This window comes from Corvus cornix, chromosome 2 (genome assembly GCF_000738735.6).
Source record: "Corvus cornix cornix isolate S_Up_H32 chromosome 2, ASM73873v5, whole genome shotgun sequence".
Taxonomy (NCBI): domain Eukaryota; kingdom Metazoa; phylum Chordata; class Aves; order Passeriformes; family Corvidae; genus Corvus; species Corvus cornix.
The window spans coordinates 50,128,062-50,140,968 of record NC_046333.1 but is presented as its reverse complement, the minus strand read 5'-3'; the positions used below and the strand labels follow the sequence as shown (position 1 = coordinate 50,140,968).

Here is a 12,907-nt window from a genome sequence, read left to right as displayed (position 1 = left end):
GTACACACTGAGGGACACTTTACCAAAAAAAAAAAGGAATCTTAAGCCCTTCATAAATATCTACTGCAAATACATGCACAGATCTGAGATGTTCATTCTTCAGACTTTCTTCTGTATACAGAGTAGGCAGCTTCAGTGAGGACAGTTCTAGGCCTGTTGTGATAGCAAACAGCAGCAGACAAACCTGAGAAGCCTTGACAATCCACAACACCTATTGCTTTCACAGATCTCAATTTGATCTAAACAGATCTAAACTGATCAGAATCATGCTACAAGAAAAGTTTAAAAAAATTGAGCTTGTTCCTCTGTGTTGAATTCACCAAGTCGAAATGCCAAGTAATCACATTTACCAGTGAAATCAGAGGGAACACAGCATATACATCTGAAAGTACTCAATATCCAGCACCACTGTGCTGCAGAACAGATATTTAAATGCTTATATTTCAGTTTTAGTTTTGCTTAGATTTGAAACCAATTAAACACATACCTTTGATCTTTTCATCAATATATAGTATTAAAGATCCGCGGCATCTCTGAAACAGAACTCTCCTATGTGGATTTAGGCATTTTGATACCAGAAAGTTACTCACACTACATCAGTAATTTATCAAATGCTCACATGCTTTGGATGTTGCTCAAAAAAATTGGGACAAGAGTGGTTCATACAATATGAAGAATGTAATGGCAGAACACTGCCTACGAAGTCACAGGGCAAAAAGCATGCTTCTCATCAATGCTAACCACTGAGAACAACATCTTCACACTATACCGCTTATTATCAATTTTTAAGAATAATAAAAAAAGAATAATTGATGCTGCTTCAAAACATGTGGAATTATCCAACATCTTAAATCAGTATACCTAGAAAATCATTCTCACTGGTGAATTCTGACACTTTTCACTGAAGTCACAGATTTTCTGAGGTTTAGTGAATTTTGACACAGAAAAAAAAATATGTCCCTTATCACATATCAGCACTGCTGTTATTGATATTACTTATCTCTGTTGGCAAATCCTGCCCTAATACGAGTCCTGTCCATTCTTAGAAGATTTCTGACCTCAGAAAGAGAAAGAACAAGTTCTCTTCTCTCCCCCTTTTACACTACTAAACAATTAAACAAAGAGGAATGCAGTCCGCGTGTTGAGCACTTTATGAGCTCTAAACTACAGTTTAGTAAATTACTTAGTTCATTCTTTTACAGAATGAATACAGAGATGTGAACCAATTTCTCATGCCCAAAGAGTTCTGATATGCATGAGCAACCAGGGCAGGGTGAAGGAAGTTAAAAGATACAAAAGATTCATGTGACAAGAGATATATCTGAACTACTTTCTCAAAATCTGAAAAGCACTTTTTCTTTCTAATACATGCGAAGAGATACCTATATAAAAACTACATGGAGCAAAACACTATTATCTAAAGGCAAAATGTGGTACAGAAAGACCAGTAAAAATTGTGAAATCACATAATAACTGTCTGTAAAGAACCACAAGAGGTCATCTAGGCCACCTTTCTGTCCTAGACAGGATCAATTTTATTTCTGTAATAGAAAAGACAAACTGAGAAAACTAAACATCACTATAATTTTAGTAATATGTCAGGGTATTAAAGGAGGTGTAAATTTAACGGACATACTTAGAGCAAAAGCTGTGCATAGCAAAAGTAGAGAGACTAAATTATCTGCAATTTGTCCCCTCTCTATTTCCTATGATTCAAGGACATGCATTATTACATCTATATCCCAGCTGCTGGGCATTTGGACTATGTTATTTTGCTCTGCCGTCAAATATTTTAATTGGTCATACACACACACACACAAAATTATAAAATTAGAAGGTCGTGGGAAAAGAGAGAGAGCAGCATGCTACCCACAGTTTTTTCTGTAATTAGCTATATATTTGAATTTTTTTTTCTGGAACAGTTACCATTCCAGAAAGCCATTTAGCAAAAGAGGATTCCTTAGGCTGATCCAATATTTTATTACAGTTTTTAACAATCCTGTCATGTTACATTTTCAGCATAAAACCGGCTGGAAGAATACAATGTGACTTGCGTAACCAAATCTCACAAGTGAAACATGCACTCTGAGGAACAAAAAACCAAACTGCAATTCTAAATAAAATTGAATACTCAGAATTATGTTCTTAAAAGAACTCTGAAACACATTGTTTTCTTGCCATCTGGTTAATTGCACAATAAAAAATTATGAATATCTGTACTGGTATCTTTGTGACAATACTGAACCACAACTCCTGCTCTGCTGAGGCCTAGCTCTTCCAAACAATTCAGAAAGACCTAATTTCTACTAAATCCAAATGCAACATTTTTTTAAACTCTGCAATTAACTTCTCAAGTAATTGAAAGCTTCACGGCACTTAACATTTAACAAGTGCATTTTTCAAACAACTACAGTTTTCTTTTACAATACCCCATAACTGAGTCCAGTGTGGCAGGCTGCGATTTTCCTCTTTCTTCCCACCACTTCAATAAGAAATTACAAGTTGGGCACAGGAAGATTTTTTTCTGCAGCAGGTCCACTCAAACTATACCTGACACTGATTGAAAACATGAAATTTAATACGAAGAATAAGATTTATGCCTGACTTTTGATCATGCAAATGAGAGAAATTCTGTGTATGTAGAAACAGGGTAATAAGCAGTCATCTGATTTAAAAAGAAACCCCCAGCTTTTATTACAGAACAGAACAACCCAGTCCATGACTGAAAGCAGAACAGAGGGCTCTGGTACTTAGTAAAGCCAAGAAATGTCAGCTGCTCAGAAAACCTTCATATGATAAGGAGCTGCAGTCCAAAAGCCCCAAAAGCTGAGCTCGAGCATACTTGCTAAGGTGCAGCAGTGAGTATTAATAACTTAAAATCCTTAGACAAGATACAGAAACTGATTGTCTGTTTTGCTCACTACTGGCTCACCTTTCCACAGGACCTTTCTCTGTCTCACAAACACACACAGGCTCCCTCAACCAGATGATGTGACCCAACACAGGACTGCATTTACCACCTCAGTGACACATGAACTACATTAGTTCCTAAGGCCACTTTCAGACTGGGTGAAATTGGGACCAAGCAAGGGAAAATACTGGCCTGTGGCCCTGCACTATTTTCTTACGGCACAAGAGAGCTGCATCCCAAACACAGGAAACCTTGCATCTGCAGTACTGCTGGCAACATCCCTGAGCTGGTATAAGCCAACAGAGCCGCCAAACCCACGCTGGCTCACACAGACCTCACCACATGTGCTTCTGCTTCCAAAACTGGCTCATTGTATCTTCATTCATGGTCTAAGCGTAATATTTGGCATGTAAAATCAAAAGAATTGAGCTGTGAGTTTTGTCTTATATGCAGGCCAAAGAGGGGCACACTTTTAAGATGTATGGCTCATTCTGCAGTACTTCCTTCTGGTTAGCACAAGCCTCCCCTCAACTCTGAAAAGCACAAAGCCTTTCTGAATTCCGGCTAGCAGCCTTGCAATGAACTGAACGGAAAATTTAGGAATTTAAGACAGGGCTACAGACTACATTTTTTAGTTCAGAAACTTAAATATTAGGGCACAGAAGGGACAATAATACAATAAGGCAGTACTGTAGTTAATGGGACTTCTGTCCCTGATAATTGTGGGGTGTAAGTGAAGAACACAATCACTCAGCTAGTCCACATCTATTCAGTTACAACAAAAAGCATTTTAATTTTTGCAAGGAATTTCCATGTTGGTTTTTGTGGTTATAAATTGGTAACAAAAAATTATTTCCATATTACTAAAAGAGAGTATATACTGAGTCTCAGGTACTTGAATTTGATTTGTTCTAATTTGAGAGGCATTGACTTGCTCTCTATGTCAGGAACGCACAAGTATTTGGCCCGGCTCTCACGCAAGGTTCAGACATGAACGTAAAAATGAATAAAACAAAGAAAACGTGTCCTCATTTAACATTAGAAGTACTTGCTAATGTCACTCTAGTTCTAAAAATCTTTTTTGTACTTTGAATTACCATAGCACAAAATACAAATCCTGTGAGTCTAAAGCAAGTGCCTGGGTCTTATACTGACATTTCTCTACTCAGAGTACTTATCTTCTGATTTCTAATAATTTTGAGTCAGACCTCAAGGAGGTTTCAAAATCATAGATAATGCATCATACACCCTTCTTGAATGTGAATACTTAACAGAGAGTTAAACTGAAATTCTTTAAATGTTCACTTTACAGCCTTCAAGCCACTCTACTTCAAACACAGTCAAACACTAGCTTTGGCATGTCCAGGAAATGCATTTCTTTCCCCCATTTTTGCATACTTCTTAAAATAAACCAGTTAAACTATCCAAATATGAGTGGACAAGCTCTTAAAATATTCCTTTATAGCCTAACAGACATTGGAACAAATACCACTAACTGGTTAGTTTTCTTTTGTAGACAACATATTGGAAGAAAAAACATCCTCCTAATCTATTACTTCCTTAAAACAATGCTAAAATGTCCTAAGAATAGAGAATTCTATCAACTTCAGGGAAGTGACAGACTCCTGTCACTCAGAAGTAAGCTCAGCCATCGATCTGGTGAAACTGAACCTGCTTCCAGATGCTTTTATAAACAACAGGTGTCTTTTATGACCCATTTTAGACTGCACAAATCAAAAACATTTGCAAAAAGGTTCTCAGTTTTGTGCTCCTCTTTTTTGCATAACTGCCTAGACCACAACATGCATTCAAGAATTAAAGATTCAATGGTGATTAAAAAAAGGTAGAGAATGAAGTGCATGATGAAGGTCAGTATAACAGGGTATTTTCAATGGATACAAGGTGTACTAACCCACCTTTTCACTAAACAGTAACATATTGTTCTCAGTTTATCATACTTCCATTCTAACAAGAAATTGTTTAGATGTGTGTATCCAGTGAATCCGTAACCAGGGTGTGCTTTACGATCAGACAACATAGTCAGTTCAACGAATGTTGGATCCAAAAAGTATCAATGACACTTTTTATTACAAAATGAAATATGAATTTTTAGATCACAGAAGCTGACACACAGCATAACAACTTGGCTAACATAATGCAGTGTAGCTTGCTGTCACTGAATATTCATAAATGTTTTAAATCCTCATTTTATTTATAATAAGGTAATATTAGGTAATAAAATGCAAACAGAACCCATTAAAATTATCATAAGGATTAGGTAGTGAGATGGAGCTTTTATCACAAGAAACAAATTATCCAGCTTACAGATATCCAAAGCACAGTGCAATATTCACCTGGGACAAACACACCCCACTTACATCACAACACACCAAGAACAAGTTATCAAAGACCCAAAAGCTCCAAAAGAGCATGAAAACCAACACAACTGCATCACTGATTTGGTCTTCTTGGGCAGCCAGAGTTGAAACAGAACAATGCTAAATAGCTGCAAAGCTCAACAAGTTGAATGACATGGACTAGGAAGAAAAAAAAGTTGCAGTGGCACAAAATCCTTACAAAAAATGTCAGAACTACAATTCCTTTTGTTTTAGAACAGTGTGGTAACAAACTCAGACAACCACAGATCCTCCAGGCTGGCATACTAAAAAAAGTATGCTGTCTTTGGCATGCCCTTGCCCACAGTAAGCCCCAAGTACTAATGCAGGCCCACAAAGTCCACTCACACAGCCAGTCTGGAACCCTCAACTTCAAGTGAGTGGGAATGACAGCCTAAAACTGTAGAGAGTCTAGTCATAAACAGGCAAAGCCTTCCACCTCTCTAACATGACTTCTTTTCTACTTTTTAATTACACCAACAATACTTTTTGTCTCCATTCATAGCCTCTGTCTCCCCTGAAATTCATTTTCCCTATGCTATCTTCCCAGCCCTCTAGTAGCATTAAGAAAGTGTATATTTTATGTTTTCTTTATTTTATATTTTAATCATCCCAACTAACAATTCGATGTTTTAATATTACTTAGGAATAGGCCTGATATGAGACATAGAAAAGCAAGCCTATGAGTGCTAAGCTTAAAAGAATGTTCCTACTCTTAAGCCTTTACATGTTTTCTCAATATTTGTATTCATAAATTTTAATTCTTTATTCAGAGTTGTTTTCACCTCTGACAAGCAAAATAGAACTGAAGCAAGGCTCACAAATAATTTAGCCACCCTGCCTTAGAAAAAATAAACTTGGCTTGCATATATACACTGAAAATAGAAGTACATTAGAAATACATTTTCATAATTTCAAAGCAGCTAACTTCTTTGAAACTGTATGATGGAGATGGTGGGGCTTGTCACACTTAGTAGGACAACTGTATCCATCTTGGAACTCCATTAAAGTCAGTTTTATAATTGTGAACTTGGTAAACATACAAGCAATTTTATCTTGCTTTTCCATGAAGACAAGGATTGCATTAGGACACTGGTGAACTACATAACAATAACAATCAATGGTAATCTAGACATGCTAGGTATCTAACAGTTTACAAATATGTCCTGGAATGGTTTTTGTTGGGTGAAAGATTATTTATATGTTTCCAAACATTACCATCTCATAAGGATTTCAGTCTAAATTAGGTCTGGCTGTGAACCAGCAGAAGCAGCTCAGAATAACTATGATTAATTTCTCCTCATTTTATTCCATCAAACTGTTTCCACATGTTACTACAGGGAAAGTATTCTTTTACACAGATCAAACTACTTTCCAGGAAGGGCACTCACAGTCATCTACAGTATGAAAAAAATACAGAAATAAACACAGTATCTCTGATTCATGAAACAGGTAGAAACTTGCATTTCTATTCAGACATCTGCATTCAAACTAATTGTATCTACAGTAATCAACATACTTCAGCCACACTCAGTAATTACCATTTAAGTTAGAAGAATAGTCTCTACTGAAAGATTTCCTATTTCAAATTTATCAAACAGAACCTTCAAAGGAAAAATTCAAAAATTTAATTATAAGATTTAAATATTTCACATATTTAAGAGGAAGTTCTTCTAAATTTCTTCTATATGTAATAAAACAATGGCATATAACCATTTTTGTAAAATAAAGCAATTAGAGAATTACTTCTAATGCACATTTAAGGTATAGCATTAAAATACCATATCTTAACCTTATCTTCTTGATTCTTTTTTTTTTGTTTGTTTTTGTTGTTTTTTTTGCTTTTCATTTTCTGTATTTTGTATCCAGCTCTTATCTAGGGATACATTTTCTTTTTCTATAACCAAAAGTTTTGATCTATGAGTTTTATGATTCCAGTGCTGAGATGGAAGATTTAGATTCCTCCTCCAATCTACAGAAATCCTAGCAAAACAACTCTATTTCAACGGACAAGAGGGAGGCAGAAACAAAGTCATGACACAAACCGTAAGCCACCACTCCTGTGCAGAAGAGCAGTTGAAAACAACAATTCAACTACACAAGCAAAGTTTTCTAAACTTAGGTGTGAACACTTGTTCAAGCCCAAACTAGCCAAGCTTCCAAACTAAACTAATACAAGCCTGGACATAGTCCTCAGAGTTCATAACCTCATTCGGCACCCAGAACCCACCTACTTTCTGGATAGCATGGCAAGGCAGCAGCTTGGTTGCATGGTTTCAACTCAAACCTGTCACAGTCTGCCCCCATAACTCATTCTGTAAATGTCATGTCCAAAAGACCCCCCAAACCAGCTGTACACTTCTCTTGAAGGACCAGATACTGCAAGCAGTCAGTCAGGACTACAGGACAAGCAAGATGACTCAGTAAAGAACAGCGCACCACAATAAAGGTAGAGGTACTGTCATTAGCATGCAGAAACACAAATTTGAGTCCAGGGCATCACATACTTTCACCCACACTCACACCCACACCCACACTCACCCATGTAGCAGATACATAACTTATGTGACTGTGCTGTGGTGGGACCAGGATTCCTTCTACCTATTCCTTCTACTGACAAACAAGCACAATCTGCAACCTGGGCTGGGTATCCATTAGAAATTAAGGCTGACGAAAAAGGACTACCTTCTTTCTGCAAGGGTATCTTCTGTCTGTATATTCTTTAACAAAAATAATCATTCTTAAATTATCTTATTTTGAATTTTGTTGGGAAAAAAACCCCAACAAAATTCATAATCTTTATGGGTACAGCATGTTTGATTCTCATTACTGAGCACTAAAATTTCTTTTATGTAGGCAGTATCACCAGCCAGTGCAATTTCAGCTATCTTCACACATTTGCACTGGCAGCTTTTAACTGCCCAAGGACAGAACTGGTTGAAATGTTAAACAAGCCTAGTCTTACACAGATATTAAACCTAATCATCAGCTAAACAAAAAGAAGGTTAATTAGAACACATGTAAGGAGTTTTGAACACTATGAAAAAAAGGCTTGTATGCTAAACTTCACCTAATTTCCTTAAAGTCTGTTTACCCAGCTGGCTAGAAGCAACAGTCAAACTCACTAAAATTGGGCACATGTTAATCTTAAACCAACACCAGGAAGGAAGAAGTTATAATTGTGTTTATTCCTAGCTGAAAGAGAGGGGATGTTTAATCAGAAATTTAATATACACTTTGATCCAATGTTAATGAGCTGACACTGTGTTGTACATTGAAATGACTTCAAAGACATAGGATGCCTTAAACAAATGTAATGTATATTTATGACACTGTTTAAGAAAAAGAAAACATTTCTTCTAATGAGGTCACTTTTATCAGAACATACTATCTGAGTAACTGGGGATAGCACATGTACATCAATACATGTCAGAGCCCCAATCAGCTAGAGCAAACTAAGGAAGATAACAGAAACTGTTGCTCAAAAATTAAGAGTGCACATATTCTTTTTTACTTTACATAATTTCCATTCTTTCATAGTTAAAGTATTTAGTTCTACGCATCAGTAAATATTGTTTTGGTATTATCAACCACATGCTAAATTCTAAATGTTATTCTGTGGAACAACTAAGATTTCTCAGAGAAAATAGAAAAGATCCCCCTCAAAAAGAGAGAACAATAGGAATACATAACTGAATATATATATATATGTTTAAAGTAGAGGAAAGAAGCAGAACTAGGTGTATCACAGGCTGCAATTTTTCAACACACAGCACTGAAAACTGGCTCAAAAACATAGCATAAGTGGAAAAGAAGCAAAGCCAAGTACATAAGCACTAAGAAAAAGAAAAGAATGGTACTGCAAACAATGACACAACATTTATGTGAACATTTGATTTCATAATAAAATTGGATTTTTTTTAAAAAAGCAGACTGAAAGTAAGTCGTAAGAATGCCATTTACATTGTTCTCGTATCATGAATTAATGACAAATTTTTAAAACAATAAAGCATAAAATTACAAAAGTTAGCAGGATTAAACCAATATATACATATTTAATGTGTCATACAAATTATATAGCATTTCTTCTACTGCATTCTTTATCTGTGCATTCCTTGTGAGAATTCAAGAATGGTCAAGGACGTCAGTGTTTTTCATAGATACAATAGTACAGAACATTACATAAAATAAATTTTGTCATATTATTAGCCAAAAAAGGTCTTATTACCTTAGTCAACCTATTTAACTATTTTTTGTCACAATGCAATAACTGCTAATGTTTAACAACATGCTCTCATTTAATAAGGTTTTGTTTTCCTCTAGATAGGTTTTTAAAAAATATTTTAAAGTTTGTGATATAGAGTCTGTATAATGCTACTGAAGATCCATATTAAGTATATGATGCAGACCACACATGGCATCCCCCACGTAAAGAGCAGCACACACTGGCACAGAGCTTCAAGACTTTCTTATGACCTATTTATTCCTTTCAGTTGTCAGCAATAGCTGTACATTATACACAATTACGATGGATTCTATAAGATGTGTAATTTGGTCTAAGCAATTCAAACATTGCAAAGCAAATCACGTGGCCAGTATCCCACCATCAGTTTTCAATACTTTTTGAAGCATTTTAAAGCATACTTACAGCTTTACTTTTTGGCAGTCACTCAAAATAACTGACACTAAGGTGAGATACCAGCACTTTCTTGTTCTAACTCATCCTATACTGCAAATCTAGGTAGCAAAATTTAAACAAAACATTTGCTCTAAAATTAATGAAACACAAAACCAATAATTTTTGCCACTAAAATTAACAAGACTGTTTATTTTACTTTGACTGCATAGTCTCCCCTTGCATAAACAAGTAACGAAGCACAGCTTACAGGCAGCAAGACATCTTTCATACCCCACATACTGATTTACATTGCAAAAAGCTATCAGTGAGCATGCACTCTACCACAAAGGATTTTGCATATTACAGTAAATCAATAGAAGGATGAGTTAGCACTTGTATTCAGTGGAGCAGAAATCTTGACATAACTGCCACAGGAGTGAAAATTGTTTTTAAGAAGTTTATGCTTTAAGAAGAATATTTTACCTCCAGACAGCGTGCATCATTACAAAATCAACCTCATGATGTGAAGGCTACTGATCCACTGCATATCATTAAACACATGATTTGCATCATTTTATAAAGAAGAAAAAAATCTCAACGTGTTGTAGGAAGACTCTTGCACAATTTAATCAACAAATGCAAAACTGCAATGTTTAATTAATAACTCTTTCCCACACATACAGTCCTGAGCAACCAAACCCACAGGCACTGGAGTTTGTGGTCAGGCAGTGCCCTAAGCAACTCTGCACTTGCTTATCAAATGCCTTTGCCTTATGAACTTGCTCAGCTGCTTCTCTCAGAACTGCTTGAGCCTCTCCTTGCAGGAAACCTTGGACCTGAGCTTTTTTCCCTCACAGCCCATTAGATTCAAAATTTCAAGTCACCTCTTCATACAGGCTTCATCTAACACCTTCTGTTATCAAGGGCCTTGTAAAATGGATCATTATGCCTTACCATGACAGTTTGGCTCAAATAGTGACTTTAATACATGTATGTGTGGATTTCATACCCCATGAATTCTCTCCTACATGCTCCAAGGCTCCTTAAGGCAGTTTTAGTTCTATCTGTACCACAGCCCACTTACTTCTTGGAAACAGGAGGATAAGCACAGAACCAGTCCAGCAAACTATTACAGCATATGAGACAGGCCAATTTGGCTTTCTGAAGCTTCACCTAACCTGCAGGGCTGGTGTTGTCCTTGCCACAACCACCCAGATCACAAACTCAGCCAAAATGCAGCTGGGAACATTTCTGCTTGAAAACTCAGACAATCTTTCTTTTCAGGGCAATATTTGGTGAAAAGGGGTAAAATTTACATGCCTAACCCTTAGTCACAGAAGTATGGCTAAGAACCTCTTCCAGATCTTGCCATGCAGGAGTTGCTAGAATGATCCAAGGTCTTTATTCAGCTTCTCATGGATGCTGGACAAGATGAGATTTCCCTTATTTTAAGGAACTATTCTTTAAAACTTTGATCTGCTGCAGGAAGGAGAAATCTGAGGGAGTTTTTTTGCACATCTTTGGTTAAGGCTGCTTCATTTCCCAAACATAATATTGTTTTCTCAGATGAAGCACATAGATTTTAATGAGCCTCAAACCAACAGCAGTACCATCTATGTCATTTCTCTAAATTTGAAGGAGGCATATTTATAGACGTAACAAAAAATTATGCTAACAACCACTTAAATACAGGAAACTATGCTCAGAATTTATTTTCAGGATAAACTAACCCTATCTAAAAAAAAAAAAGGAAGGTAAAAATTAATGTATGTAGACTTTCAGAAGCTAAAAAGCGGTGGATTAAGCTTTTAAAAATACTAGTTGTTTTAGTACTAGGCTGGTTCTGATAGTACAACATACAAATGCTGCAAAGAAAAAAAGGAAATTATACTTCAGGTTTCTGTCCATGATTTAGGTATTTCAGTTGGCTGAGTTGCATCCTTTCTAATAAATGCAGTGAATCATCTAAATCACTTAAATTGAGAATGGGAAATGACAGAGCTGTTTCTCCCTTTACCAATGCCCTCCCACTGTCAAACATTACATCTTGTTAGGACTAGACTACAAGTATTTACCAACAATGCATCAGTTCTCCATTCAATACAGAAAACAGTTAGCAACTTGGCTGAGAAGGTTTTAATTTCCATGGGACCAAAAATGCCATAAGCTATGGAAACATCATTATGCTTTCGATAGTTATCCATTAAAAAGGAAAAATGCATTGTATAACTGTTTTTTGTACAACAGCAAAACCACACTTCATTTCTTCACACATTCAGGCTACTAAGGAGCTTCTGATCTTTACAATAACATAGAATCATAGAATAGTTTGGGTTGCAAGGGACCTTTAAAGGTCACGTAGTCCAACCCTGCTGCACTGAGCAGAGACATCTTAAACTCTGAGTGAGATCACGTTGCTCAGAGCCCTGTCCAACTGGACCTTGACTGTTTCAAGGGATGGGGCATCCATCATTATGGCAGCTGGTGTGGGGTCAGTAGTTCTGACTGAGGAAGCTGTTACCAGTCCAGAGAGATGGTCCTGTGGAGGATTGCCTTCCCAAGGCCCGGTGCTTTCCCTCAGCTGCTGGCTAGGAGGGCCCATGCAGAAGCTGTCAGCTCTTTAGTGATTGTTAACTCGTGATTCCAGCTCAGGTCTGCAGAGCAGCCTCCAGGCCAGACCAGGGAGAGATGAGAGGCTCGTGCAGCTGTTCTGCACAAGGCAGCTTTATTGGTCTGTACTCCAGCGAAGGGGAGGCCAGGGACGAGCATCGCTCTGCCCTCGCAGGGGCAGGGGGCTCGCTTTATAGGGATACAGGGGGTGGGTGTCAGAGGGTAAAGGCCAATGGGTTACAAAGGATCTGCATAGGGTGTCCCAGAAGATTCTGGGTCTGTCTTCTTCTCGTAACTGAAGAGTAGCTGCCTTCCCGGGGGGGTCCTGCTGGGAGACTGAGCAATCTTCCTTATCTCAGCAGACATGCCTCC

The 12,907-nt window shown here is 37.1% G+C and overlaps 1 protein-coding gene across 8 annotated transcripts in view; it reads right to left on the bottom strand.

Moving 5' to 3' along the window:
- Nucleotides 1–12,907, bottom strand: part of CRPPA (CDP-L-ribitol pyrophosphorylase A) — a 110,952-nt gene that overhangs the window by 85,734 nt on the left and 12,311 nt on the right. The gene's annotated exons all lie outside the window — the stretch shown is intronic.